The sequence below is a fragment of the Barbatula barbatula genome (genome assembly GCF_947034865.1).
Source record: "Barbatula barbatula genome assembly, chromosome: 1".
NCBI lineage: Eukaryota > Metazoa > Chordata > Actinopteri > Cypriniformes > Nemacheilidae > Barbatula > Barbatula barbatula.
This window is the reverse complement of record NC_136766.1, coordinates 31,873,811-31,899,765: the sequence shown is the minus strand read 5'-3', so window position 1 is coordinate 31,899,765 and position 25,955 is coordinate 31,873,811. Positions and strand designations below refer to the sequence as shown.

The 25,955-nt window shown below is 38.9% G+C and overlaps 1 protein-coding gene across 2 annotated transcripts in view; it reads left to right on the top strand.

Moving 5' to 3' along the window:
• Nucleotides 1–17,551: 17,551 nt before the first annotated feature.
• The window catches only part of LOC306892099 (phospholipid-transporting ATPase ABCA1), a 105,180-nt gene continuing 96,776 nt past the window's right edge, over nucleotides 17,552–25,955 (top strand). For both annotated transcript variants that reach the window (XM_079452910.1, XM_079452909.1), the window contains exon 1: nucleotides 17,552–17,742. The gene's annotated coding sequence lies outside the window, so the exon portion shown is untranslated. The remainder of the gene's footprint in view (nucleotides 17,743–25,955) is intronic.

The window sequence follows — 25,955 nt, the reverse complement described above, 5'->3', positions numbered from 1 at the left end:
GGTGACGAAGGGTTTTTAAACGGCGCTTTTGGATCAGACCCGGGAGGACGAGTAGATGGTGGAACAACTTTGTCGATGGCGTTGTTGATGAGCCCCAATGGAAGGAAAACTTTCGAATGTCCAAACTTGTCGGCATCTTGTTTGTTTTTTTGCATATGTACGCACGCTTCTCTTCACTATGAATGAGGAGAAATGCAGCGCTCTGAATTGTATCGTCTCTTTAGCGACGGGAGTCCGCCTTCCAATAAACCGTCAATCAATCATTAAGGACTTTTTTTTTACAAAGTGATGTCGCCAACTACTGGCGTGGCATGCGTAATACAGCGTTTCAGTCATTTTTGCGGATCTGTGTAAACGTGGATTGTTTTGATAACGTTGTCGTGTGGTCGTGAAACTTTTCAAAAACGCAAAAGTAAAACCTTTCCGTTTTTCATCGTGTAAACGTGACGTAAGTGTGTGATTTGGGACGCGCACCTATTGTCTCTTTCACACTTTCTGAGTTCACTTTTCTCCTCACTTGATAGTGATTGATAGTGTTTCTCTTTCAGATTTCGTATGTTATAATACCCTCTTTTTCTTGCAATTGTGTTTGACAGCATCTCATTCTTTACATTTATTTAAACCAAATAATTTAGAAAAATTTTAACCAAATCATTTTACACGATAACACAAAAAGATCGGACAGTAAAGGAGTGCAGCAAAGACCTCTTTTGAGCTATTGTTAATGAAATTCTATGAATGTGTGACAGAGGAAGGCATGTATTATACATATTCTCTAAATAATGCCAATGAAGCAAAAGGTTAATTTCAACAGAAATATTAAATAACTACTCATCTTCTATTATTTGTCATGCATGAGTGGTACAAAAGAGCTATTGTAACATACAGTAGAGCTTAATATACAGCATAGAAATACCTTTTAAAGCAGAATTGCATTGAAGGTTTCCAATATTCAAAACAACGAGACATGAAATGAGAGACAGATAAAGTCAAATTTTAGCTTTGTGGAGAAATAATGTCGATGTGTATTTGTAGAATGTGTTTTTTACTGATTGACTGATTTATGAACCGTATGTTATTAATAAATACAAAGCATCAGCAATAGACTGAAATAAATTGAGTAAAATTTACTGAAAATATTTAAAAACTAAACTAAACATGAAATAAAAATAAATAAGAATTATATAGAAATATAAAAAAACTAACAAAATAAATAATAAAATGACAAAAGCAGATATCAATATTGCTTTTAATTAAACTAGAAGTATACCAAAAACAAAAAAATACAAGCTAATTCAATATATATATTTAACTATAATTTTTTATATAATAGATATACTATTATTTAATATTATTAAAACAATATCATTATTAGATTTATCTATTAAGTGGGTTAGGATTATCTGTATGTAGGCTATGGTTTATTTGTCAACTACCCATATATACACTATATAGCATTCAATGGCACAATGTGTGGATTAACTAGAAAGGAAAGAGCACCTTTTTTTCAATAAACACTTTTCATATTATCTTTGTGAAATTAGTAAATTCTTCATTAGATTTATAACATAAAGGAACAGGGAATCCTGAGTGCCAGAATGCGGGGGGTTCTCCATTTTGAGGGGGGCTCTCATTAATTCATGCATGATCATTTAACAACCACTCAAGTTCAAAGTCCCCTGTGTTGTCCCAGATGGCAGTAAAAGTCCTCCGTGATGTATTGGTCTCTATACATGTATAGTTGCATGAAGCAAACAGACACTTTGTGCTGTGTGTGGTGAGCAACGGCCATTGGCGGAATGGCCATTTGGCAAGTGCCGCGGACCATTTTTTATAACGTGGGCCGGTCAGATTTTCAAAATAGATATAAATAAATTGTTTTTACAGGTCGACATCGCATAGGGGTTTTCCCGGTGGCCCTCAATGGCTCAATGTGGGCCAGCCCACTGCGGGGATATAAAGAAATAATAACAATTATATATTGTTTTAGTTTAAGTTCATTTTTAAGTTTTAATGCAGCAACGGTGACAAGCACTTATCAATATAAAAAAATTGACCGATCAAATTAAATAAAGACCTGGTTCACAGAATACAAGCCAATCAAATTACAGAGGCCAAGCAGAATACAGGCATTTGAACTTAAGAAAACAGAAATTTTAGCCAATCAAATTGAAGGAGGCAGAATTTACTGTCGGTAGGCAGGCGCAAAACATGCGTGAACTCCAGTGCGGGGATTCAGTTTTCATGATGACTGTGTAGTGATATGTCAGAAGGCAAACAAACAAAGCGGTATTACAATAAAAATGGCAAATGGTAAGATTTTGATGATCTTGAGTGTTACTGTTGAAAATGTGTTTGAGTTGGCACATCTAAAATAGATAAGTTTATAGCATATGAGGCATAAGCTATAACTGTGTGTGTATATGGTCCATTTTATTAGCATGGAATAATTCCTTAGACAGTAGAATTATCATCACAGGTAATGAAATGACTTTTCATTTTTTTCGATCAAATTAATATTTAATGTACATTTTTAAATGTTTTATTAACTAAGCTACTATCTTATTAAGCCCGAAGGGTGATTTTTTTCTCCTCTCGGTTAATAAATCCGAAACGCTAACTTTTTAAGACTTATAATATTGATTTTGGACTTCATAGCTGATGTAAAACAATATTTGTTATCAACATCTAGTCACACCATGTCATGGTCAGTTTTAATACATGACCTTATATTACACTGACATGTTAAGGCAGGCTTTCGTGTCATTTTGATTTGTTTTATGTTTTATTGACTTTGCAGGGTGGCATGAAAGATCTTCAAAAACATTTACATTTATGAATTATAGCGCTTATAGAATGGTTTGTGCACCAGCGCGTTATGTTATGTTGCGAACTGGGTTTTGTGGGCCGCTCCTGGTGAAAAAGTCCAGTGCCACTTTTGACTCCCAGTCCGCCCCTGGCAAGGCCCCATTGTTGTCCTGCCCTGTTTCACTATCTCTGCCTGGCAGTCTGTGTCCAAACGCACACCTCATAAAAGAACAGATCTGCCTGATAGATTTCAGTAACGAAATGTCAGCGCGGAGAAGCCATTCTGTATTATTCCTGCTCCATCAGCACAAATGTGCTCTGAGGTCACGCTCATCCGACCAATTACCACTACAATCATCTGCCCCATCCTTCACCCCCCGCGCACAAACACTCTGGCGTCGCCTCAAACAATTGATTAAGCAATTATTGTAATTGACTTTAATATGTGTGTGTGCTCAGTGAATAAAAACAGCAGCGCAGCAACCAGACACGCGCTCGCCGCAGCGACCGAAGCCTTTGAACGTGTTCTGAGTGTGTACTTACCAAATTAGAGCGCTAAGTCAGGCTGAAAGCTTTATGAGAATATGAAACGGCCGTTGTGCTGCGTGAGAGTCTATACACTCTTTAAACAACTGAAATGTTAAGCGATAAAAATAAAATACAGTTGCATGTTTGCGTGGTGGGCCGGACACGGCTTAAGATAAGTAGCTAAAATGAGGCTTTATGAGATCAGGGAATGTAATATCACAATGTTTGTGTTCAACATTACAAATGTATTCAGCTTCACAACATCGGGATACTTCCTCCAAAACTTTAAATTCTGTCATCATTTACTCACCTTCGAGTTGTTCCAAATCTGTATTCATTTCTTTGCTCTGATGAACACAGAGAAAGATATGAAGAGTTTGGTTCCAAAATGAGATAACTCCAAAAATCCTGTTTTTGTTGTGTTTTAATGTGTTAGCTGTATTTTTTATTTATTATGGCTTAAACCAAAGCCAACCAACTGCAGCTGTATTGATATTAATGGAAATGCACAGTACTTTGAAAACTTTGAAAAACTGAGTTCTCATTTTGGAACCAAACTATTCTTATTTGGAAGAATGCTTTTAACCAGACAGATTTTGCCCCCCATTGAGTCCCATAGTAGGAAAAATTACTTTATCATTTGTGTTCTGTTGAACACAAAAGAAGACATTTTGAACAGTGTAGAACAGCAAACAGTTCTGGGGCACTTTTGACTAGCTTTGCATTTTCTCCAACTATGGGAGTCAATGGGGGGCAAAATCGGTTTGGTTATAAGCATTCTTCCAAAAATCTTTCACTGTGTTCATCAGAACAAAGACATGTTTGGAACAATTCCGAGGTGAGTTAATGATGACAGAATTTTCATTCTGGGTGAATGATTTTGTTAAGTACAGTTACAGAATAAACATTTTTGTCAAACTTTCGAGCCTCCTCAACCCTTATCATTACCAACACATCATCCGTAAGTCTTTGCCTTTTTTGAGTTTGTCTTTGCCGTTGCATTCAGAGATGGCTGTTTATGATTCGTTTGTTTCTGATGTATTACTCTCGGCACTAAAGCCCTAATTAGATATTGACCCATAAGAGACACACACGCACGCTTGGACAGGGCAAGAGAGAAGTTGCATTTAAAGAGTAAACTGCCCGAGCGGTCCTCTATCTCCCCCTGGACCCTCACACAAAGATTCTATTATCTGATTTGACTCTCAAAGGACAGAAGCTGTGAATGAAGTGCTTTCTGTGTCATCCATTAACCTCACAAGAGAGAGAAAGACAGAGAGAAGATGCATTCAGATATTTCCTCAAAAGCCGGCCTTACGAAGCTAATGCTATGAAAACTCAAAAAAACATAACACACGGATCTGCTCAAGGTCGTGAAGGTTCTCTTGATTGACAGGGAAATGATCGAGATGTTAAAATGTTCTCATCTGTGATTTCTCTTTTTAATGTGGATCCCCACCCTGTTTTTATCCCTCTCCATCACACAGTTTGCCCAGTTTCGCATTTTTAGCGAGTTATACGGCATCCAGTAAACATCATGTGACAATAACTGCATCAACACATGGTTAATCCAAATATTAGTCTGTCTTTGCCTGTGGCCCAAGATGTTCGGATAGGCTCCAGTCTCCCGCGGCCCCGAGAGGACAAGCAGTTTCAGAGAATGGATGGATGGATGGAGTGTCTCTTATTCTTGCTCCATGTTTGGGAAGGACAGTTCAAGTTCAAGTTGAGCACTCTTTTTCGCACAATGTTCCAGTAAACTATACTGATTAACAAAAGTTACTTTCAATGTTGTTTCTAAATCAATATAAGGAAGGAAAAAATATGATAACTTGCTCTTGAGACTGGTTCAGCGAGTTCATTCAGTAAAAGATTGAAGTCTTTATACGTATTTGAGCGATCCACTGAAAGAACTGAATCATAAGAGCTGCAAAGGACATGCCGTCTCCAAACAAAGGCTTTCAATTGATGATAGAGAGTAAAGAACCTGATTTCATTGAATTTGTGCAGTGTGAGTCTTGCAAAAAACACGGGAAAAACCAAAACAGAAGCAGCCTCACCCCAATCAGTGGCGGTTCTACATTGAATTGCACCCCGGGCGAGACCACCTTTAAGCTAAATGACTAAATGTAAATAATGGGCAGCGTGAATTTTCGCCAAAGTTCCGATTTTTCAACTCGCGCGAATCATGCGAACTCTCAATCGCCTCATTCGCGCGAATCGCACCGCAAGTAGGTCATCGCGTCTTTGCATTGACTTAACGTGTAAATCACTCGCGCTTAACGCTTCATTCGCGTTCGGTTTGAACACCTAGAGGTGAACTATCCCCTGCGTGCCACCTTCTCAGCATGCAGGGGCGCCAAATTTGCCGATTCCCAGTACAATGAATGAATGATAGATAATAGAAAACCGCTTCGCGGCGGCCCCGAGTTTTTTTTTACTGCTCGGTTCGCCCGTGCCTAAAAACGCTACTGACCCCAATCCTAATGTCAGTGGCAAAAGCAGATTGTACTAAAACGAAGACCCAAAAAATGTAGATTGATAAATATTTTCCTGTATTTCATATAGTAATAATAAAGAATATAATAAAGAAGAGATGCATGCGTGATCATGAACTGGTTAAAGATTTTCTCTGTAAAGACTTGCTGGTGGGGAAATTTGGTAAGAATGAATTTTGCCCACAGTCTTTTTTTTAAATGAACGTATTTGTAAGACCAACAACGAAAAAACAAATAAGCCATTGCAATAACCATTTGACATTCAAACAGAACAGAGCAAAACTATACAGGGTGAAAGTAATAAAAATAAATAACAATATAAACAACTGCGTCTTCCAATAATAAAAATTTCTTCAATAACTACGTCATTTTTTCACTGTTTCAATTGTAAAATTCTTAAATGACTACAATAAAAAACGTATTTTCAGGTTGGAACTAGATCTCCTCTACAGGATGATGAATTTGCACAATGTACTGTAAATCTCATTAGAAAATATTTGTTATATACTTTTTACATAGTATTTGTACAATGTAAAATTTGTAAAATTACTATGTAAAATTTGTACTGTAGCAAATAAGTGATATATTTTGATATGCTTGATTTTACGATGATAATCGTGCGTCGGATGCTGGTGGGACAATTGAGTACGAATTAATTTTGCCCAGTCTTACTGATTCACTGATTCGATTACCTGGATTTTATTGGCACCCCGACTGACCTTTTTAAATGAGTCGGGAATCTGTCGGACGTGACCAATCCAAATTCAATATTGTGTGTTAGTCATGGTCTTTACCATCAGGGCGCCGTTAGTCATTATTCATTAGTGAATAGTTTGTTTTTCCAACTCAACTTGGGTTGTCTCATTTGTTTGTTTAACACAAAATGACACATCCTGTGTTGAACATCCTTTTTTTGAGACTAACATGGTCGAAATACATGTGTTGCTATTGTGAAAGAGAAGTGTGATCTGTGGCAGGTTGTGGAGGATGCAGAAAGAATGCGATCCATCATGCTTTGTCGGGGCTGCACCGCATCACTCCATCACTGAAGTCCAAGCACTGGAATCGTTCTCTCATCCCCGGAACACTGTGCCCTCTGGATGAACTGGATTGCAGGTGGTTTGTAAACAAGACTGCAATACAGCGCGCAAAGCTGGAGCAGATGTTTCGAGAATATTCTGTCTGGTACGCGGACCGTTTCTGCTCGGCTAGCTGAAGGCTCTGCCCGAGAGCAATGGGTTTTCTCAGCAAGAACAAAAATGCGAGGCAACAGTGCTGAAGCAGGCAGAGACGCAGGTGATCAGACGTAGCAGGAGATTGCTACTCTGCAGAGGCCGAGCGTAGGAGGAGACAGACAGTGTCTGATAGTGAGTTTCCAGTCAAGTCTGGAGACCTGTCATCAAGAATTCATCCAACACACACACACAGACCGATGGATGTGGGCTGATCTTTAATGAAACCAATGGGTTATTTGCACTTTTCTCGGCGCCAGATGCGAGTAGCCAATGCTGGGATTGTGCGCGCGAGTGTGCTTGCTTGGCAGTAGATAGTTGTTTATAACAGTTTTCTTTCATGTGAAATTTATGGCTGCTCTCCTCAGAAGATACAAAATCAGGTCACGTTTGGCTTTCATCTTTTGCCTGAATGAGTCGACCATCTCATTTCATCTCTCACTGGATCAAACCGATGTCAAAATTCCTTTGAAATATCAAATGATGATTTGTATACGCTTACCGACCACTTTATTATGTACACCTGTGGGTTAACACAAGCGTATGATCGGTCGTTCTGCATAACCCATTTTAGTTAGTTTAACTTGATTAAAGGTTAATTCGAGAGAATTATTTGAGAATGATTTTCAGTTCCCAGCATGCTTTGCGTGATACTGCATTAGGAATGAAATTTAGTTTTTAGAAAGGATAAAGCATTGTTATCGATGAATGTTCCTTTATCTTGGATATTTCGAAGAATCTGTTCTTGATTTACCATCGAGCAGAAGAGTGGTGCTTATGCGTAGGTTGTGGGAGGAGCCATAACGGTTGTATGTAGAGCATCGCTCTCTGTGAAGGCTGTTTGATGGTTGTTGATATAGCTCAAATGTTTAGGTTGTCATCAGACTTTAGTGTAAATAAAAAAGGAGTTACCTTACTAAATGCCCAAAATTAAAAGGAATTAAAGTGCAAGAATACAACAAACTCAAATCCTGTTAGATCTGCTTACTCAAAAGATTTAATGTAACTGATCACTTAAATTTCTTTGTTTTCTCAACTCCATAGAAATCAGTAATAACTTTGCTTTTTATCCAGGGAGGAACAGTTTCTCTGTTTACTTGGAACAAGAGAGGATTTGTAACAACAAGAGGGTGAGTAAATATTGTTTAATATGTTAATGTTTGTGTGAACTCTTGTCTAAAGTGTGAAAGTGACAGGAAGAGAATGATAATAACTCGGAGCAGCATCAGTATGCACGAAACACCACGAGCAGGCGTGAGATTGACAGGGGCGAAATGAAAGTATGGAGGGAAATCCATCCTACTGTTTAAACAATTAAGACACACATCAGTCCTGTCTGTCTATGTGATCAAACCTCTCTCAACCGCTTGAACACCCTACGATCCCCAGATGAGTGTCTGAGCTTTAATCGTCTGACAGAGATCAACAGAATCATACATCTATCCTGTGTGATGACAAAGTCCTTTTTCCATTTTTTTTATCGAAAAAAAAAATATGTTAATCTTTTTTGTCACTAAACCGACATTTTGTTATACTTTGAAATTCAGCATCCGGCCCGATGGCTGGATAGTCATTTTTTGCAGTGCAGGCTGGAAGACCAGCTGGGAGACCGGCCTAAACCAGCCAACCAACCTGTTTTTTCAGTTAGAAAGTCATTGTAATGTACGGTGGAGTAAAGATGTGTGCATATGTGACGGAAGGAGAGAAAGAGATAAATAGGAAAACGATGATACGCAACATTGACAAGAGCTAAGAGATACAGAAACAACATGTTAACTATAGCTAACTGGTACAACATGCTAACAATGACAACATCGTGAGTTTAATTCCATGGGATTAACTACAAAATAGATGTAAACATCCCTAAAGAGTAACTCTGACAGGAATCTGTCGGTTTTAGTGATTAAAATACAAAGGTGGTTGTATCAGAAGTGACGAAAACTTGTAGTTTGTGTTCATTGTGTTCAGCCAATTTTTTGCAGGGTATTTCTGCCAATCTCTTGTCAGGACGAAGCATTTGTGAAATTGTAAGATTTGAGCAGGGTAATTTATCGGAAGCTCAAACCTCAGGACTCGTGACTTACAACGCTAATCACTGATGCAATCTAATAACAAAGATTAAAGTAACTCTGTTTCGAGTGAGAAAAAATTCAAGCGGCACAACACATCAGAAACCCGAAGCCTTCCCACACAAGAAAGGGCGAGAGAGTTGCCAGTCACCCACCGTAAGAGCTCCAAGCGGCCTGTAATTGGTTAGATGTTTGCGAGGAGCAGCAGAGTGCCACTCCACCATTTCATCTTTTCTCTTTCATCTGAGGAGCAGATGGCAGAAGAGTTTGACGCTTTGAAAACCAACAATTGTGATCGTGAGGTTGCACTTGGGGAAACGATTTGGGCTTAAAAGTTTGTGGAGAGTCGGAAGCTAAAGCGACCGGCTGCATCGCCAGCGTTCTGTTTGCATTAATTCGCTTTTTAATGGAGGAGAACATTCAAAGAGTAGCAACCACGGAGCTGCCCGAATGCACGGTGAAGGGGCTAAATGATATAGTGACCGTCTTGTTAGAGTGTAGGAAAGAAACCTTTCACAGGCTGTCTCTGTGACGGTAAGTCTGCGTAGTAGGAAATAAAACTTTCTATATCGGATAACTGGTTTTGACTAGCGCATTCTGGAGCTTCAGCTCTCAACTCACTTCTATGAAACAATCCATCTGCTGTCCCACCTTCAGCTGAGGTGAGGATTCTCAAAACAGACCAGTTGGCTTGTTGTTGTCTTGTCTTCAATTTTTTTACAAAAAAGAAATACTGTGGTGTTTCCTCATGCTAACACAAAACATCAAAAGAGCACCTGTCTGTCAACCTGAAAAATTCCCACCCTGCATCCAAAATGAAGTCTTCTGACAGTTTCAGACGTACCAAATTCACAATTTTCATTGTCATGTGACTCGCACGTAAAAATAGTGCCTATTTTGCAGTATTAATATGTTTCAGCTGTATTTTGAATTCTGCACTTCATTGCATTGTGTCTGTAAAATAAAAAAACAACGTACTGACTCCTGGCAGAAAATTGCCAGTACTTTTTTTTGTATTTTTTAAACAGTGTAGTAACGAGCCACATAAATCATTTTCTCAGGTCCAAAATATTGTGCCTTAGTGGCAATGATTAATTTTGTGTTTCACATATGCAAATGAAGTATTTACATGAAATATGTTTCATGTTGTCAAAAGTTCTTTCTCAAATCAACATTTTTTATAGTTTACTTTCCAAATTAAACTAGGATGGGAGAATGTATAAAAAACATTTCAATAGTTCACACTCACATATAATGGGTAGCAAGAGATATGCATATTTGGCGAGCTGACCGAGTGGAGGGCTAAGAGTCCGCGATTTGGCCCGTGATCAGACCCCGCGCCCTGGAATAGGCCCGAACCCAGAGCACCCCAAAAGTAACTTAATCAACGGACAGCCGCCAAACGATTTACCGCTAAATAGCATTGGGATTTGGCAGGCTGGCGTGATCCTGGTCGGGAGGGCTCGTGCAACCTTCAACAGGAGCATCTCACGCCGCAGAGTGGACGGACCCTACCGGCCGGGAATTTAGTTAAATCAGGGGGGGGGGCTCATGACATCTCTGAACGGGAGCAGCTCGCATCGACATAAGGTGAACCCCACTGACCAAAAAGGGAGTTTTTTTGCATGTCCTAATGGAGTTCAATACTCATGGCATTGGATGAGAAAGCCTTGTTGGGTGAGAAAAGTGATTGTGCTCAACCGGGAGAGCTTGTGATATTCGACATGAGTTCAATATTCATGGCATCAGACGGCTAAGCCTTGCCAGGTGCTTGGCTGTGTGCTTGACCAGGAGAGCTTGTAATATCCGACAAGAGTTCAATACTCACTGCATCGGACGGCTGTACATCGTCAGAAGTTGGGTAGAATGCAGAGTTGTTAGACTGAGTGGGCTCTTGTAGCATCCAGCGGGAGTTCAATACTCACTGCATCGGACGGCTGGACCTCGCCAGTAGTTGTGTAGAATGCAGGGTTGTTTGGACTGAGATGGCTCTTGCGGCGTCCGACGGGAGTTCAATACTCACTGCATCGGACGGTTGGGAATCGCCAGTAGCTGGGTACAATGAAGAGTTGTTGTACTGAGAGGGCTGTTGCAGCATCTGACGGGAGTTCAATAATCACGGCAGAGATGTTTGACTGAGAGGGCTCGTGCAGCATCCGACAGGAGTACATTAATCACTGCATAGGAAGACTGATCAGGGAAGCCTGATTGCTGGAGGACGGATTTTTGTGTAGGTGGTACCTGGGCTTTGCAGGCCGAATGCAACCAGTGTGTGCATCGTACCTGACTGTATGCACGAGCAGAGAGAAGCAAAGAGATGTCACCATCATACCAACATTCTCAAGTATGCAATAAAATGAATGGAGAGGTGTGCCTTCGGTTGTCGTGACGAAACCTTTTAATTGCTTGAAACGTCTAGAGGCTGCAAGGACAGTGACACTTATGTTGGCTGTTGCAAGTTAACCAGGCAAGGTCAGAGCAAGCACCCTCTGCATGTAGCAATTTTCTTTTTTTCGTGACGTATACCAGAGTGAAACAACTTCTGAATTGAGAAAAAATTTAGGACGGGACTTTCATCCACCGACAACGGATTGGATGGTTAAATGGTGAAAGATTTTAATGCCAGTTTGTAATCTGTCTGCAGATTACAGCCCTGTGCCATTCTTTGAGACCAGAAGTGAAGAATGGTTGTTTCATGAGGGGACGGAGGTTAACGTTTGTGATTAAAGATTACACCACTGTCTAAAACAAATTTAACAGTTTAAACAGTTTTAATTTCATGCCTACTTTAAAGTTTCGGCCAATATGACAGTTAGCAGCAACTAGAGCGCTCGTGCTATAATCCTTGACTGACAGGACAGCTGATTCGATGGTTGTACTTCACTTGTACATTATTGCTTACATATTAAAATTTTAACACACAAATAACACATGCTCAGCAGTTTTGTAACATGCATTCTCAACACACTCACAATACTCACGTACACACGAATCTCACACTAAGTATCTGGCTAAGAAAACTCCATTACACTCCATTACACTGACACACTGCAGAGGAGCCGTGATTTTGACTGCAGCAGTCTAATTTAAGCCCAGCGGAGTGTCTGTCTGCAGTCCGAATCTGCTCGGATCTGGCCGGTAACAAGCAGCACACAAGAGCAGAGTTCTGGCTTTCACTCTGGGTGGAGGAGTGCTGGTGTGACCTTCTCGCTCTGTGTCAGTCTGACCGGGTCCTGCTCTAATTGTGCTGCTGCACACCTGTGTGTACCATCTGAGGTGAGGATCCGTGTGAGCCGGGGCGGATCAGAAGAGCTACAGTATGTGCTGCTCTGACCTGCCACGGACCCATTAAGAACCGCTTGCACCACAGGAGAGCTGAACATCGCTGGAATCAAGAATAACTGCTGGTCAAGGCTTGGGCTGGACGCCGCCTTTGATTCAGCGATGGAACATTTAATCTTACTGGTGTATTTGAGATCAATTACCCAAAGTACCATGGTACCACCACGTGTTTAGGTATTGCTTGGGTCTTCTGGATAGGTGCCAAGGATTTAATAGCGAATTCTGGGTGGTTGCTAGGGAAATGTTAAAGTGTCTAGAAGGGGTGTAACAAAATACATTGAAATGGATCGATGCATAAATTAAATTTGTAACAATACGACGATGCCACACCTAAAATATCCACATGAGGTACCTTTATTTTGACACTCTCCACATCCTCATTCCTCATGTTAAATCTTTCTAAGTGTAATTTTTGTTAGTTTGTTGTATCCACTATATTCATTTTGCCTTGGCATGTCTCCACACCAAAAATCCATCCCACCACGACAGCAGCTTCTCGGTTTCCCATTCATTCCGAATTTGTCTCATCAGTTTTGCCAAGTTAGCAACTCTTTCACTAATTTAGTGACTTATTCAGTATTAGCACATTTAGACGAGATTACGTCATTGATATGTTAATTACAGTTCAACAAAATCCGAGCCCAAACACTGTAGTTTGTTTTGGTGGTTTGTTGTAGTTTGTCGATGGGTGATTGGCATTGCTGAAGTTTTCTGGGGGGCGGATAAGACATTGCTATGTTTTCTAGGTCATCTGTAAAGTGTCTAGTGTTTTGCTAGGGCATCGTTAGGGTGTTAGAGGTCGTTGCTAAGACATGATAGGGTGCACAACGTGGATGCTAGGGCATTTCTAGAGTTTTCTGGGTAATTGCTAGAGCATTGCTGGGGTATTCTGGGTGGTTGCTGCTATGCCATTACTAAGGTATTTTTATCGGGTCTCAGGTTTGATCCCCAGTTCATCATGTCTGTTTTGTCTCTGTGTTTGTTTTTCTGTCGATCACATGGCATTGCTTTGACTGCTTGCCATGTGCTCAGTGTCCATATGCGCATGTCTCCTCGTTATTCTGTTATCCCTGTGCACTGGTTTCTCTATTTTACCCTCTGTGAATACCCGTTATATTCATTCATTGCCCGAGTCCCCTGTCTAGTCAAGTATACCAGTTTATATAGTTATTAGTATATATAGTTTTAGTCGCCTGCACGCTCTTTCTGCCTCTGCTGTGTACCAGATCTCTTCCCTGGTGACTGCGGCTGGCTTTTCCCCTGCTGGCCTTGCGGACTTTGTCTCACCACCTAACTCTGCTTTTCCCCCGAATCCTCACCATCCTCACTGTACACTTGGAAGGAAACCTCAAGTAAATCACCCTCTGGGTTATTTTGCACTGCAACTGCGTTCGTCTCGTGTCTGCTTTGCCACAGTTGGTGGAGAATGCAGGCATATTTACAAGAAACGAACCTGTAGCAGGAAGACCGCTTACCCACTGTGTATTTTTTTACGATCTAGGATCCACTCTCTTTCTCTCTCTCTTGACCTCAGACTGTACGGTATGGAGGATTAGCCAGCTAGCCGACCTTTCGACCAGGCAACAAAAGCTGAACGAGCAGCTCGCCGCTAAACAAAACCGGCTGGAACAAGCTCTCGGAGGCCTGGCAGCGGTCGCCTGTACACCACTTTCAGTGTGAGAGATACGAAGACCTACCGGGAAGTGGTACCCTTCGAGCGGATTGGGATGGACCTCATAGGGCTGCCAAAGTCTGCCCGGGGCCACGAACACATCCTGGTCATAATGGACTACACCACGAGGTTCCCAGAGGGTCTGCCCCTACGAAAGGCACGAATCAACCCACGCACCAAGAACATTTTCACTTACACACTGGTTAATTGTGTTAATAAATCACCCTCCGGGTTATTTTGTACTTTGTTTGTCTCATGCCTACATTGGCACACTGCGCAGAATTCATCTCTCCCTTCGGGGTTTCTATACCTGCTTGTTATCTTCATCTCTCCCCCAGAGGGTCAAGTAAACCAGGAGGCTCCCACCCGGTCATCTCTGAGCCCTCTAGCCTCGTCCCGTCACTGCCCCCCCCCTGCCCGTTGGCCAAGCACTCGAGCCTGTTGCCCCTTACTCTGGCGCTGTATGGAGACTTATTGTGACTGTTCTCACTATTTCATTTAATAAAGTCTTGTTGTGCCCTGGTTGTGATTCCGGTCTCGTTCGTGTCATTTCTAGGTGGCTGATAAGGACTGCTAGGGAATTATGGGTCATTTGCTAGGGCATTATTAAAGGTTTCTGGGTGCTTGCTATGACGATGCTAGAGTGTTCCCTGTGGATGCTAGGGCGTTGCTAGGGTATTTTTTTGTTTGCTACAGTAAGGGGTTGGTTAATGTCCAGAGTAAAATAAACCCACCTCCAGGTCTTCGATTTTGTCTAGGGTGAGTACTTTGTTTAAATGAAAACTACTAGATGTCAAGAATAGACAGTGGCTCTGATTCTCACAGGATATACACCCATGTTCCTTGTTAAACATCAAGCTAACAGCATATTAATGTGGCCTCCGAATAGAAGGTGAAGGGAACTAAATTCTGTGTATTAAATGACATCATATAATGAAACATAATCAGTAAAGCTAGAATGGGTGTCCAAGTTAATTGGATGTTTTAAGAGGAAAAACTGAATCTTGTTAGGGTAGAATATTATTCTCGGGTGATGCATCTTCCTGCCATGTGCGAGAAATTACATTCAAACTGCATTACACACACACCACAATTAATGTAGTGCAAGAGTCACTTAATGTATGTCTCAGTTAAGAGCTGTGTGTATGTGTTTTTAATGAGAAGATATACTAGATTTGATGAAAGGAATAATCACATTATAAAGTTTCATTTAAAGAAAATTTATATTTCTCTTTTTCCCATTTCTACAGATAAAATAACAGTCTCTGCGCACCAATTAAAAAGAGAGAGAGAGTGTCTCATTTCAGTTAGTGAATGAGAAGCAATTATATGATTTCCAGCAATTCAAATCCAGCTGTTCCAGGAACAGTGTTTCAGTCAAGTTGGACATGCATCACTTGTTTAGTAAATAATGAGTGTGTGTCTACCAATTATGGTTTAGATTTTATAAACAGGGCAAAAGACTCGAGGGTGAAAACTGGATGCTAAGCCGTTTATTGTTTACATTTATATATTATACATTATTTCAGTGTAGCTCTACACAATGAAGCTCATACTGTAGGGTAGTTCTGTAGAGTCGTTTTGTAAATCTTAATTAATGTTTTAATGATTTTGTCTCTAGGACCCTAGAGACTGAGACAATAACAAACAATAACAAAAACTATGAAAAATACAGAATATTGGGGAGGGTTCACCTCTGGCTATACAGAATGAAAGTTATGTCCATATTACTAAATAAAACGGAAGTGCTGCTGGACCAGTGTTTACATCTTTTGACGTGGTCTATGTCGGGCGCATACGAGGTGTTTCTGGGATGTTTCAATACACGATTTTAAGAAAGATCGTGTGACTTTTAAATTGCCTGAAAAGGCACTTTATGCGAGCGTAAAATATGTTTTTGCTGAGTTTTTGCTCAATTTTTTTGGTGCTGTGAAATACTATTACAGTAAATGCGATGCGGTTCATTTTTACAGTAAAGTTTTTTTTCAAAGGTGTTATTGAATCGAGCAGATCATACAGTATAACTTAAGGTATTGGATAAATCGTGCTTGGTTAAACAGAAAAGTGTTTGGTCTTGTTTGGTCTCAACTCAACTTAGCAAAACAGGAAATGGACAATTAGCTTTTTTTGTGGATTTATAAATTCTGGCTATTATGAATAAACACAAAGGTTCTTTGGATGTTAAAGGTTCTTTACCGAACCATTTAGACAAAAACGGTTCTTCTATATGGCATTGTGAAGCCCCTTTATTTTGAAGAGTGTAATATACAGTTTTTACAGCACATAAATCATTATGTCTATAGACATAACACGGAAGTGTGTGCGTGTGTGTGCGTAGTATCACCATCATGACTCAGCAAAATGTGAATTGAGAGAATAATCATCATCTCATCAATTTATATCATTCCTCTTATTGAGGATTAGACATTTTGAGTAATCCCTGATGTCCGTGTTAAAGTTTTCTGTTTAACTTGTTTAGGCTTCTCCCCTGGCCTTGACCTTTGTACCTGAAACACTCTTGTATACAGTACACTATACTCATCCTCCCCTTTACCACCTGCGTGTTCAGTAACACATTATGAGTTCATAACTGGAAGTATTATTCGTATAATGCAGGGCAGAGATGCGTATAAAACAACAATCGTAGCCTGTGTACTGCACATTTCTGTGAATCCGATGTTTGGAAAAGGAGACACTGTCCTTGATGTCATCGGGCCATGCATTATGAAACAAACATACAAACTGATTAAACATTTTCACACCACAAACGTGCAGAGTCAAGGGAAAGTAATGCGAGATGATGTTTTCCGCAGCTTATTTCCCTGATGCATTCAGTGTTTATTGATTTTTAGATTCATTTGCATTTCAGGACTAAGAGAGTTTTTCCATAGACCTTGACGGCTTTAAGTCCTCACCTTTGAGCTGCCGGCGACGACATCTTTTACTGAACGTAAGAATCAACTTACCAACCAACATCCTTTCCTTATTTGAACTGAAAACGGGCTTTAAATAAAATACATTTACCTCATAAGAAAAGTGCTGAATGGTTTATTTATTACAAACCGACACTCTCACTCTGTTTGTCTCTGAATCTCTCTGTGTCTCTCAGGCCGTTCACCTCATCGGCGCTGTATTCTTTATTGCTGCTGTAAAACTCAGCTGATATGTTCTGCCCTCTGTCTTAGCACATTATTAACTTTTCATACTTTAATCTGATTCATTCTAACTTGCATAAATGTCATGAAAATGAACACACACGCACGCACGCACGCACATACACACACAAACACACAACATCTGATTACAGAACAAGCAGCTGGCCACGTGGGTGTTTTCCGCCTTGTGTAACGCACACCACCTCACCTGTACTGTAACCATAACGATTGCACAGAGGTTATTTGCATACTTTATTGCTTGGGGACAGAGCGGAGAGAGAGAGAGAGAGAGAGATAGGTAGAAAGAGACAGTGAAAGGACGGTCACATGCAGGTTTATGTATGGGGTTGCTGGTTGTCGATAAAGTACCTGTGTTTGGATGACATTGAAGGGAAGCATGAGAAGCTGACAGGCAGATCTGCTCCGGTTTAGACACAGGTAAGTTCCTCAAGTTTCCGCCTCCTGAGATCGGATGTTTATCTCATTACTGTACACACATATTTTACATTTATTAGCCTATTCAACTCGCAAACATCTGACACTTTACCACATCTCATTTTCTTTATATATTATTTGACAACATTCTGTGAGGAAAACGGGTCTTGTAGCGCTACATAAAGTTTTTTAAATAATTTTTAGGCATACTAATATGCAACCAATAGACATGTTAGTAAACTAGTAGTTAATGGTGAATTTGTGTACCTTAATATAAAGTTGAACCCAAAACATATAACACAGCTCTGTATGTCATTCTGGGAAGTGACGTTGAAACAAATCGCTTCACCTGTTTCTGTATTTATTGATGTTTGGTTCTTTTGCATGTGTCAAAACATTCATAGAGATTATGCAAAAATATGAAAAGTATGTTGTTTATCTAACACAGCGGGTTAAAGGAAATCTAACAAAATAGATATGAACAGTTTCTCCATCCGTCATTATTAATGTTAAATACAGATTAAACTGAAAAAAGGGATATTCTTATATAAGCTTAATTCTGGGTTCTTGTTTTGTACTTTTCATACTTAAATGTAACAATTTTTTGAAGTTGTTTCGCTTTAATTTTACTGTTTCTTTATTAAGTTTAACATGCTGAATATAAAATCCTATATTTTTTTACCATCGCAAAAAGTATATATATTTTCAGACATTTATACATTTCGGTATTATTACTCACAGGCAGAATTTACAGGGTACTGGCATAACACATAATTACTGGCGTAATAAAGTTACTAAACATGATTCGTCCAAAACTTCAGAAGTGTACCTTTGATCTTTTCTTTTATTACTGTCCACATGAACCAAGTTCTAGATGTAGTCACCCATCGCTTTATTCTGCCTTCTCTATGCTATACAGAAATTTCTAGAATTTCTGACAGTGACTTTCGTAAAATACATTTTAAAATATGTGAAAATGTGTAGAGTTTTTGTCAGTTTGCAATATACCGATTTGTCGTAATGAATAATATAAGCCCCAAATTTACTCGAGCTAAATAACACTAAAACACCGATGCTACGTTAATGAAATATTACCACAACAATAAGCACCACAGAATTCCTACAAGAACTATAAAAAGACAAAAATATGTCATACTGTGCAATGAATCTTGGTTACTCAACCAAGGTTTCAAAGTGAACAGAAAGGCAAAATTTCTGTAATAAATATAATACTGTTTATGCATAAAAATAAAAAAGTATAACGTGACATAAAGCGTCCAAATGGTTTTAGGAGCTCTGCATATATTTGTGTTAATTCAAGAAATTTCACACAGTCAAGAGAATTTTATGCCGATTTATCAACACGGCTTTAATTTGTCTGCCTTGATGGATGTTTGCTTGCTTTGCATGTGGCAATACATTCAGAGAGAATATGCAAAAATGTCAAGTATTAATTCCCCCACAAGACATCAGAGGGACCAAGAGTAATGTAAACTGATGAAGTGAGCCGACGCTCTTGTGTTTGTTATCGTTATTAATACGGAATATAAGACAGAAGTTGGTAGAGTTGCATCAGCGGATCATAAGGTCTTAAAATGCGAGGTATTTACACCTGGGGCTTAATTAGTATTGAACTTTTGTTCTAAAGGGATAGTTCAACCCAAAATAAACAAATCTGTCATAATCTACTCACCCCCACAGGCGGTTCCAAACCTGTGTAAAGTCCTGCGGAACACAAAGGAAGATATTTGGAAGAATGACAGTAACCAAACCGATCTCATCCCCCATTTACTTACATAGTGGGGAAAATAAATACAATGGGAGTCAACCCCCCGTTGAGATCTGTTTGGTTACTAACGTTCTTCCAAATATCTTCCTTTGTGTTTAGCAGAACAAATACATTTATACAGGGTTGGTAAAATGATGATAGAAATTTCTTTTTTGGGTGAACTTTCCCTTTAAGCCAGGGCCCTTGACTGCAACCAAAATGGTCACATTTAGTGACTATATTTCCTGCCGGTGGGACTAGTTTTTTTATGCTCACACTGGTTCGACTTCCAAACCGATCAATATATACATATATAATTTTTTGCACATTATAAAATGAATGCCCAGAAATGTTATATTGCTCAATCAGTGCCTTCAATGAACCTCACATCCTTTAGCCATTCGCTTATCTATGAGTGCCCCCGTCCCACAAACTCATAACACGTGGCAAAGCATCCAATGCATCGACTTCTGAAGAGAAGGCATATAGTTTCGTGAACATGGTTGGGAAATAAAATGCATGTGTCACAGTATTAGATCCGTATATCCAAATCCTCGCTCTTAAAGGGGCAGCAGCATATTAAAGAACTCTGGTATTACGTTCATTGAACAAGAAAGGACGTGCCCAAAAACACTTGATATTTAAGAAATTGTTTCATTTTTGGATGAACCTTCATTTTAAGTGTTCTAATATTTTTGCACCACAACTATAGTTAAAAACTGAATTACTTTAGTGGATGACATTTGTAAATACAGTTTATGTAAAGGTATAGACCATCCAGTAAAATCTTATCTGTCGATCTGTGACCATCAACTGTGATCTCATTTCAATAGTGGTTGGTACAGTAGATTTCAGGACCAATTTAAAAATGGTGAGGTAAACTGCTAATCCTTTAGTAGGACTGTATTGTATATTGTAATGTAAAATAGAAGCTGGTTTCTGCATTGTTAATAGATATTTTTTTATTACATATAACATTGCAAACTGAGTGAAACTATTGAGATTTTTTTATTATAGCATACATTTGATTTGGCATGAACCCCTTTAACTTTGTACAAAACCTGATGTTTCATTTGATCCAAACAGAGTATGCAAATTTGTCTAGTGTGTTTGAGCTTACCTTTTGTGCACTTCTCTGGTGTCTTTAGATTTAGAATTATCGACATGCGGGTAAATAATCAGAATTCTCATCTCTGGGTGTACTATTCATTTCCTTACTATCAAAATAAATGTCTTAGTTAAACCCTTGGAGTTACATCCAGAGTTGAATGTACGCACAGTATACTCCAGGTTTTATGAATGACGAACTGCATTTTTGTGTGATGAATTAGATGTTTACTAGCTATTTACATTTTGTGGATTTCATGTAAATTGGTTGTCACTACCTGAAGATTAAGGGTGTTACTACTAAAATGTAGTAAATCAGATTTTCGCTCCTGTAAATAACCAACATCGGTGTGTTCAGGATGAGAGTAATGACAGGGTTTATCTTCAGTGTGTACATGATCTTAGATTAACACACTCAAAAGCACTTTGTGACCTGCTGAGACGCTCTTCTCAATCCTTTGATGATCATTTGATGAATTACTGCTGTCATTAATAAAAATTGTACACAAATATCTCCTTTACAAACTGTTTATCATCTGCTTCTAAGATAGTTTTTATGAGACATTGAAACGTTAAGAAAGTATGTTACGGTGAAGTTGCTTAAATGTGTGTGAAACCCGCAATATGACTTTGTGCTAAAAACAATATTTATCAAACAATAATTTGCTCTCTTGTTTTCGCAACTGTTTTACGTTTCAACAAATGCCTTCAAACTTTCTTCTTTTCCGACAATTGTACGTTTTTGCACAATTCATTGCAACATATTCATCAAAATGTGCTGAACGACATAAAATACTTCCGGTCTATTATCACACACAATTCTAAACGTTCTGTGCTTTCTAAAGTCCCAGACACATTGACTCATGGAGAGTTTCCTGCGCTGGCAGAGCAATTGAATCTCCGAAAAATATTGCTTGCTTTTCAGCGTATGCAAATTCTGCAGATCCCATAACGGCCTTCAATTCGCTCTCTGACCTTTAGCTCCAACACATTCATACACCTTCCACTTGTGTGTGCCGCGCGCCGTAATTGGCCCCTAAAATTAGAGATAAGTGTGTATGAGCGCGCAGCCCCATTTCCAGCAGAAATAAATTATCCGGTGGAGATAGAAAGGCAGACAGTGATTCATAAATAGGAAATTACTCCCTGCATATTTCATACAAGGTTCCTGGACTGGTCATTTTTCCTGCACGATGTTCTGCCTGATGCCTGATGAAATATTTACTGTAACTAGAGACAATTACGAGAGAAGGAGAGAGAGACCGAGAAAGGCTCTCTTTCTGGGTCACAAACAGAAAAGGAGTGCCCCTACTTTAGTAGATTGTTATACGTAAGTATTGTAAACTTACAAACATTTGTTTTCATAGCCCGTTAGTTTTGCCTCCAGAACATTTAAGACAAGGCAGTTTCATAAGGGCGCATATGGTATCCTTTGCTATAAACACGTCATACCGGTTAACACTGACCACAATATTTTTTTACGCTTTTACCTTTCAAATAAAAATAATAGTATATTCTCCTTTTCCAATATATACAGTTTATATAAATGTATATGTATGTAAATAACTATTATTTATTACAAATACATTGTTCTTTACCAAACATCACACAGTGTACTTTATGGTGCTACTCTGATTGTATGAACAAGAACATGGTTGTTCTTTCAGGAAACAACAATATGTTTGTTCTCTAGATGGTAAAAACTGATTTGAAAAGACATGAGGGTGACCGTCCAAACAGAAGAGTGGTGTATTAAACATGGTTCATGTAGCTCAAGTGATAGAGCATGGTGTTGGCAACACCGAGGTTTTGGGTTCAACGCCCGATCAACACTGATCAAATGTACCTTTAATGCACTTTACATCGTTTTGCATAAAAGCACCATTTACATTTCCATGCATCAATAATGAGTAAGGACTTAATCGCAGAAACACGTTTACATGTCATGACCAAAACCTCTTCACTCCCGTATAAGATGATTGTTTTAGTTGCTATAATAAACAGCATAAATGATGATCTCAGATAAAGTAGGCGTGTCATTGGCTATCGTTTTAATATATTCAAGTCAAAAGTAAACATTGACGTGGACGTATTTTGCACCTGTGATACAATCGATTATGCTTACTGCGATTGTGAGCTTAATCACATTATTTAGATTGAATTATTGCGTTGACATGAGGTAAAGCGTAATCGCAATATTGCCAAAATTTTACTATAATCGCTAATTATGTGATTCCTGCTATAAGCAATGTGTCCATACCTAACACGAAGAAGGGGCGTGACACGACTTGTGTTCTTTTTTCCCTATGTGGTGCAGCTATAAACATACCTGAGGTAAATAACATAACATTATAAAAAGAACTGCTGTTGCTTACCACGTTTACATTAGTTTGTATAATAATAGCTAAATGGATGAATCTTTGAAAACTACTTTTTAATTGCACAATAAAATATAAATACAAATAAATACAGTACATTCATCATCTCAAGTGTGTAGCCTACATAATAACAATGCTACTAACAGTAAAAGAACATATTTACGTGAAGCAAACCACATTATTAAATATGATTATAACAATAATAAAATAAAGTTTTACAGTGCACAAAAGGAACACGAAAACGCGTTGTTTTTGTCAGTCATGACGCAGCACACAAGGCCCGTTGGATGATTTTCCCTTTCCACCTCCGGCGGAAGGATATATAGATGTTGCCGGATTCTCTTTGTGTTTTTAGTGCTCTTTGAACTGAACATGTTTGCTCTCTTAAGATGGCGGAACACCCTGTGAAGTCCACATACGGCCAAATGGAATTAAGATCCGCCCTGTGTCCAATGATGTCAGTTTAATGGCTTGGGCAGGGCATCTTTTTACTCCCCCAAGTCAATGCCCACAATTGTGTCATTCAATATCTTGTTTCAACTGGAAATGCGTCGGAATATGCAAGTAAAAATTATCGGAACTTACGGTCATTACCATTATACACTTTTACTTTGACCTAGTGGTTGAGTTTATGCAAGTTATCATAATAAATGAATCGAGTTCGACACACGCGCAGACTCACCGCAAATGAATGATAGAGGAAGTAATTGCGCCATTGAAAACAATCCGGGCAAACAGCAAGACATTAAAGAACAACCAAACAGTATGGAGAAGGATATGCTTCTTAGCTTTCTGTTCTTGGTTTCTGCGTGTTGGTTTTGAATCGTTCTTTTTCGACAACGGCACACTTCACACTTTCAGTGTGTGTATTGACCCCTCGTGGACTATTGCACTTTTCTTGCACATGCGCTGTTGTACGCGGACCCTCCTGATGACCAATATTACGTCATGGGGGCAGCACGCGGATGGATGGTCCATCCTTGACTCTTAAGACAAACACAGGATTCATCCGGGATAAAAGTCCCAAGCGTGGCTTTTCCCCACGAGTGTGTTGCGTAAAGAGATTTGTTGTGCGAGATGTAACGTGCATTTGTTCCTTACTGTTAGTTCCAAATGTATTTCTGTTTTACATGAAACGTGACACGATTTGCCTACTGGGCTTTGTTAGGGTAGAACGTGTACCTTGATGAATTTGTACTTCAGAGATAAGCAGTGCTCAGAAAGAATACATATATTCCCTAAACATGAAACCACAGTACGTATCCTAGAAATGGAACCGTCCTTCACAGAAGGACAGTGTGTCACTGCAAGAGAAATAATTGATCTGACAGCTGAATACGCTGCCTTACAAACGCGCACATGTCCTCTGAAGAGAAGAATATGTACTGTAACAGAGTGAATGTGAAGTTTCAAGTATGTTATCTGTGTGATAAAGAAATGGTCTGGTAACCCAAAAGGTTGGAGGTTAAAATCTTGAAATGGGTGATTCATGCCCTGCTGAGTAACTGAATTCCCCAGTCACTATTATGTCCTTGATCTAGGCACTTAACCTCAAGCAGATCCAGTGGGACTATTCTGCGAATAATTGTACTGTAAGTCACTTTGGAAAAGACAAATAGCTAATTAACTTAGATGTATTCCAGTAGGGCAGAATAATCTCCCATCTTTTTTATTCACCAGCCCACAAATTTTCTTTAAAACAAGAACACAGTTTCAGTTCTTCATACAGAAGTACAGTACCTCTTAAAAAATGTGCATCATGGTGTCATAGAAGAACTCGCGCGTGCATACTTTTTTGACCCCAACATAACATATATTATTAGATTCAAGATTCAACTTTATTGTCATTACACATATACAAGTACAGTGTAACGAAATGTAGTTTAGGTCTAACCAGAAGTGCAGTTAGCAAGTGCAGGATATACAGTTAGAATAAATACAGAATACAATAGTGAGAATATAATACAGTGGGCATGGACTATAAAAATATTTTGCAGTAGGAATGTTCTATGAAAATATGACAGTAGGTATATACTATGAACAATATATACAGATGACTATATACTATGAACATTAATGTACAGGTGGATATGAACAGATAATAATTTAGACTAAAATAGTGCAAGTGACTTAGGTATGCATAAATTATTGACATTGGCTATTAAAGTTGCAGTGCAATAGGTGAGTTTATATATAAATAGTTATATTATAGATTAAGATTTATTTTCGATATGCTGATATTTTTCAAGTTATTTCAGCTGATACACTTTAAGTCTTTTTTGATGATGATAGAACATAAGTGGCATCTAATTAAATTATTTTCCTATCATGGCATTTCCAAAAAATTGTTAAACAAATTGTTAGTCTGCAATAAAGAAGCAATCGTTTATCTATTAACGTATTTCTGTTATATTTTACCTTATGTAAATAACTCCAAAACTCTTTTGTTAAATTTAAACATTTGACATAATTACTTGTAAAGGGAGTTATTCAATAAAACAGCACATAGTAATAAGGTCTAATAAAACCTTTAAAGAAACCAAGCCAAGTGTTTACCACACAGACGTACAGAGAATTATTGAGAAATGGTCAAACAAATCACTCGATTTAATGGCCAATAGCTTTACTTGTAGCTTAGCGTCAGTGTAGGGACACGACAGAGTACAGTAACGCTACTGTGCTACAGCATTAGCTTGTAGCTAACAAACTAACAACACAGCTGTGAAATTACAAACTTATCGTATGCTTGTAAAATATGAATCATGTGTGCGTGGGCTCACTATATACATAGAACTGACGGATCTGATTTTACGCAGTTTTACCAGAGGAACACTGCGCTGTCTGCATACTTTGCTGGAAAACAATGATAAAAGATGGTTTATGTCTCATGTCTGAACGCGCTACACATAATCAACGCGTCTTTTTTATCGGCAAAGCCATAATTTTTCATATCGCAGATATTT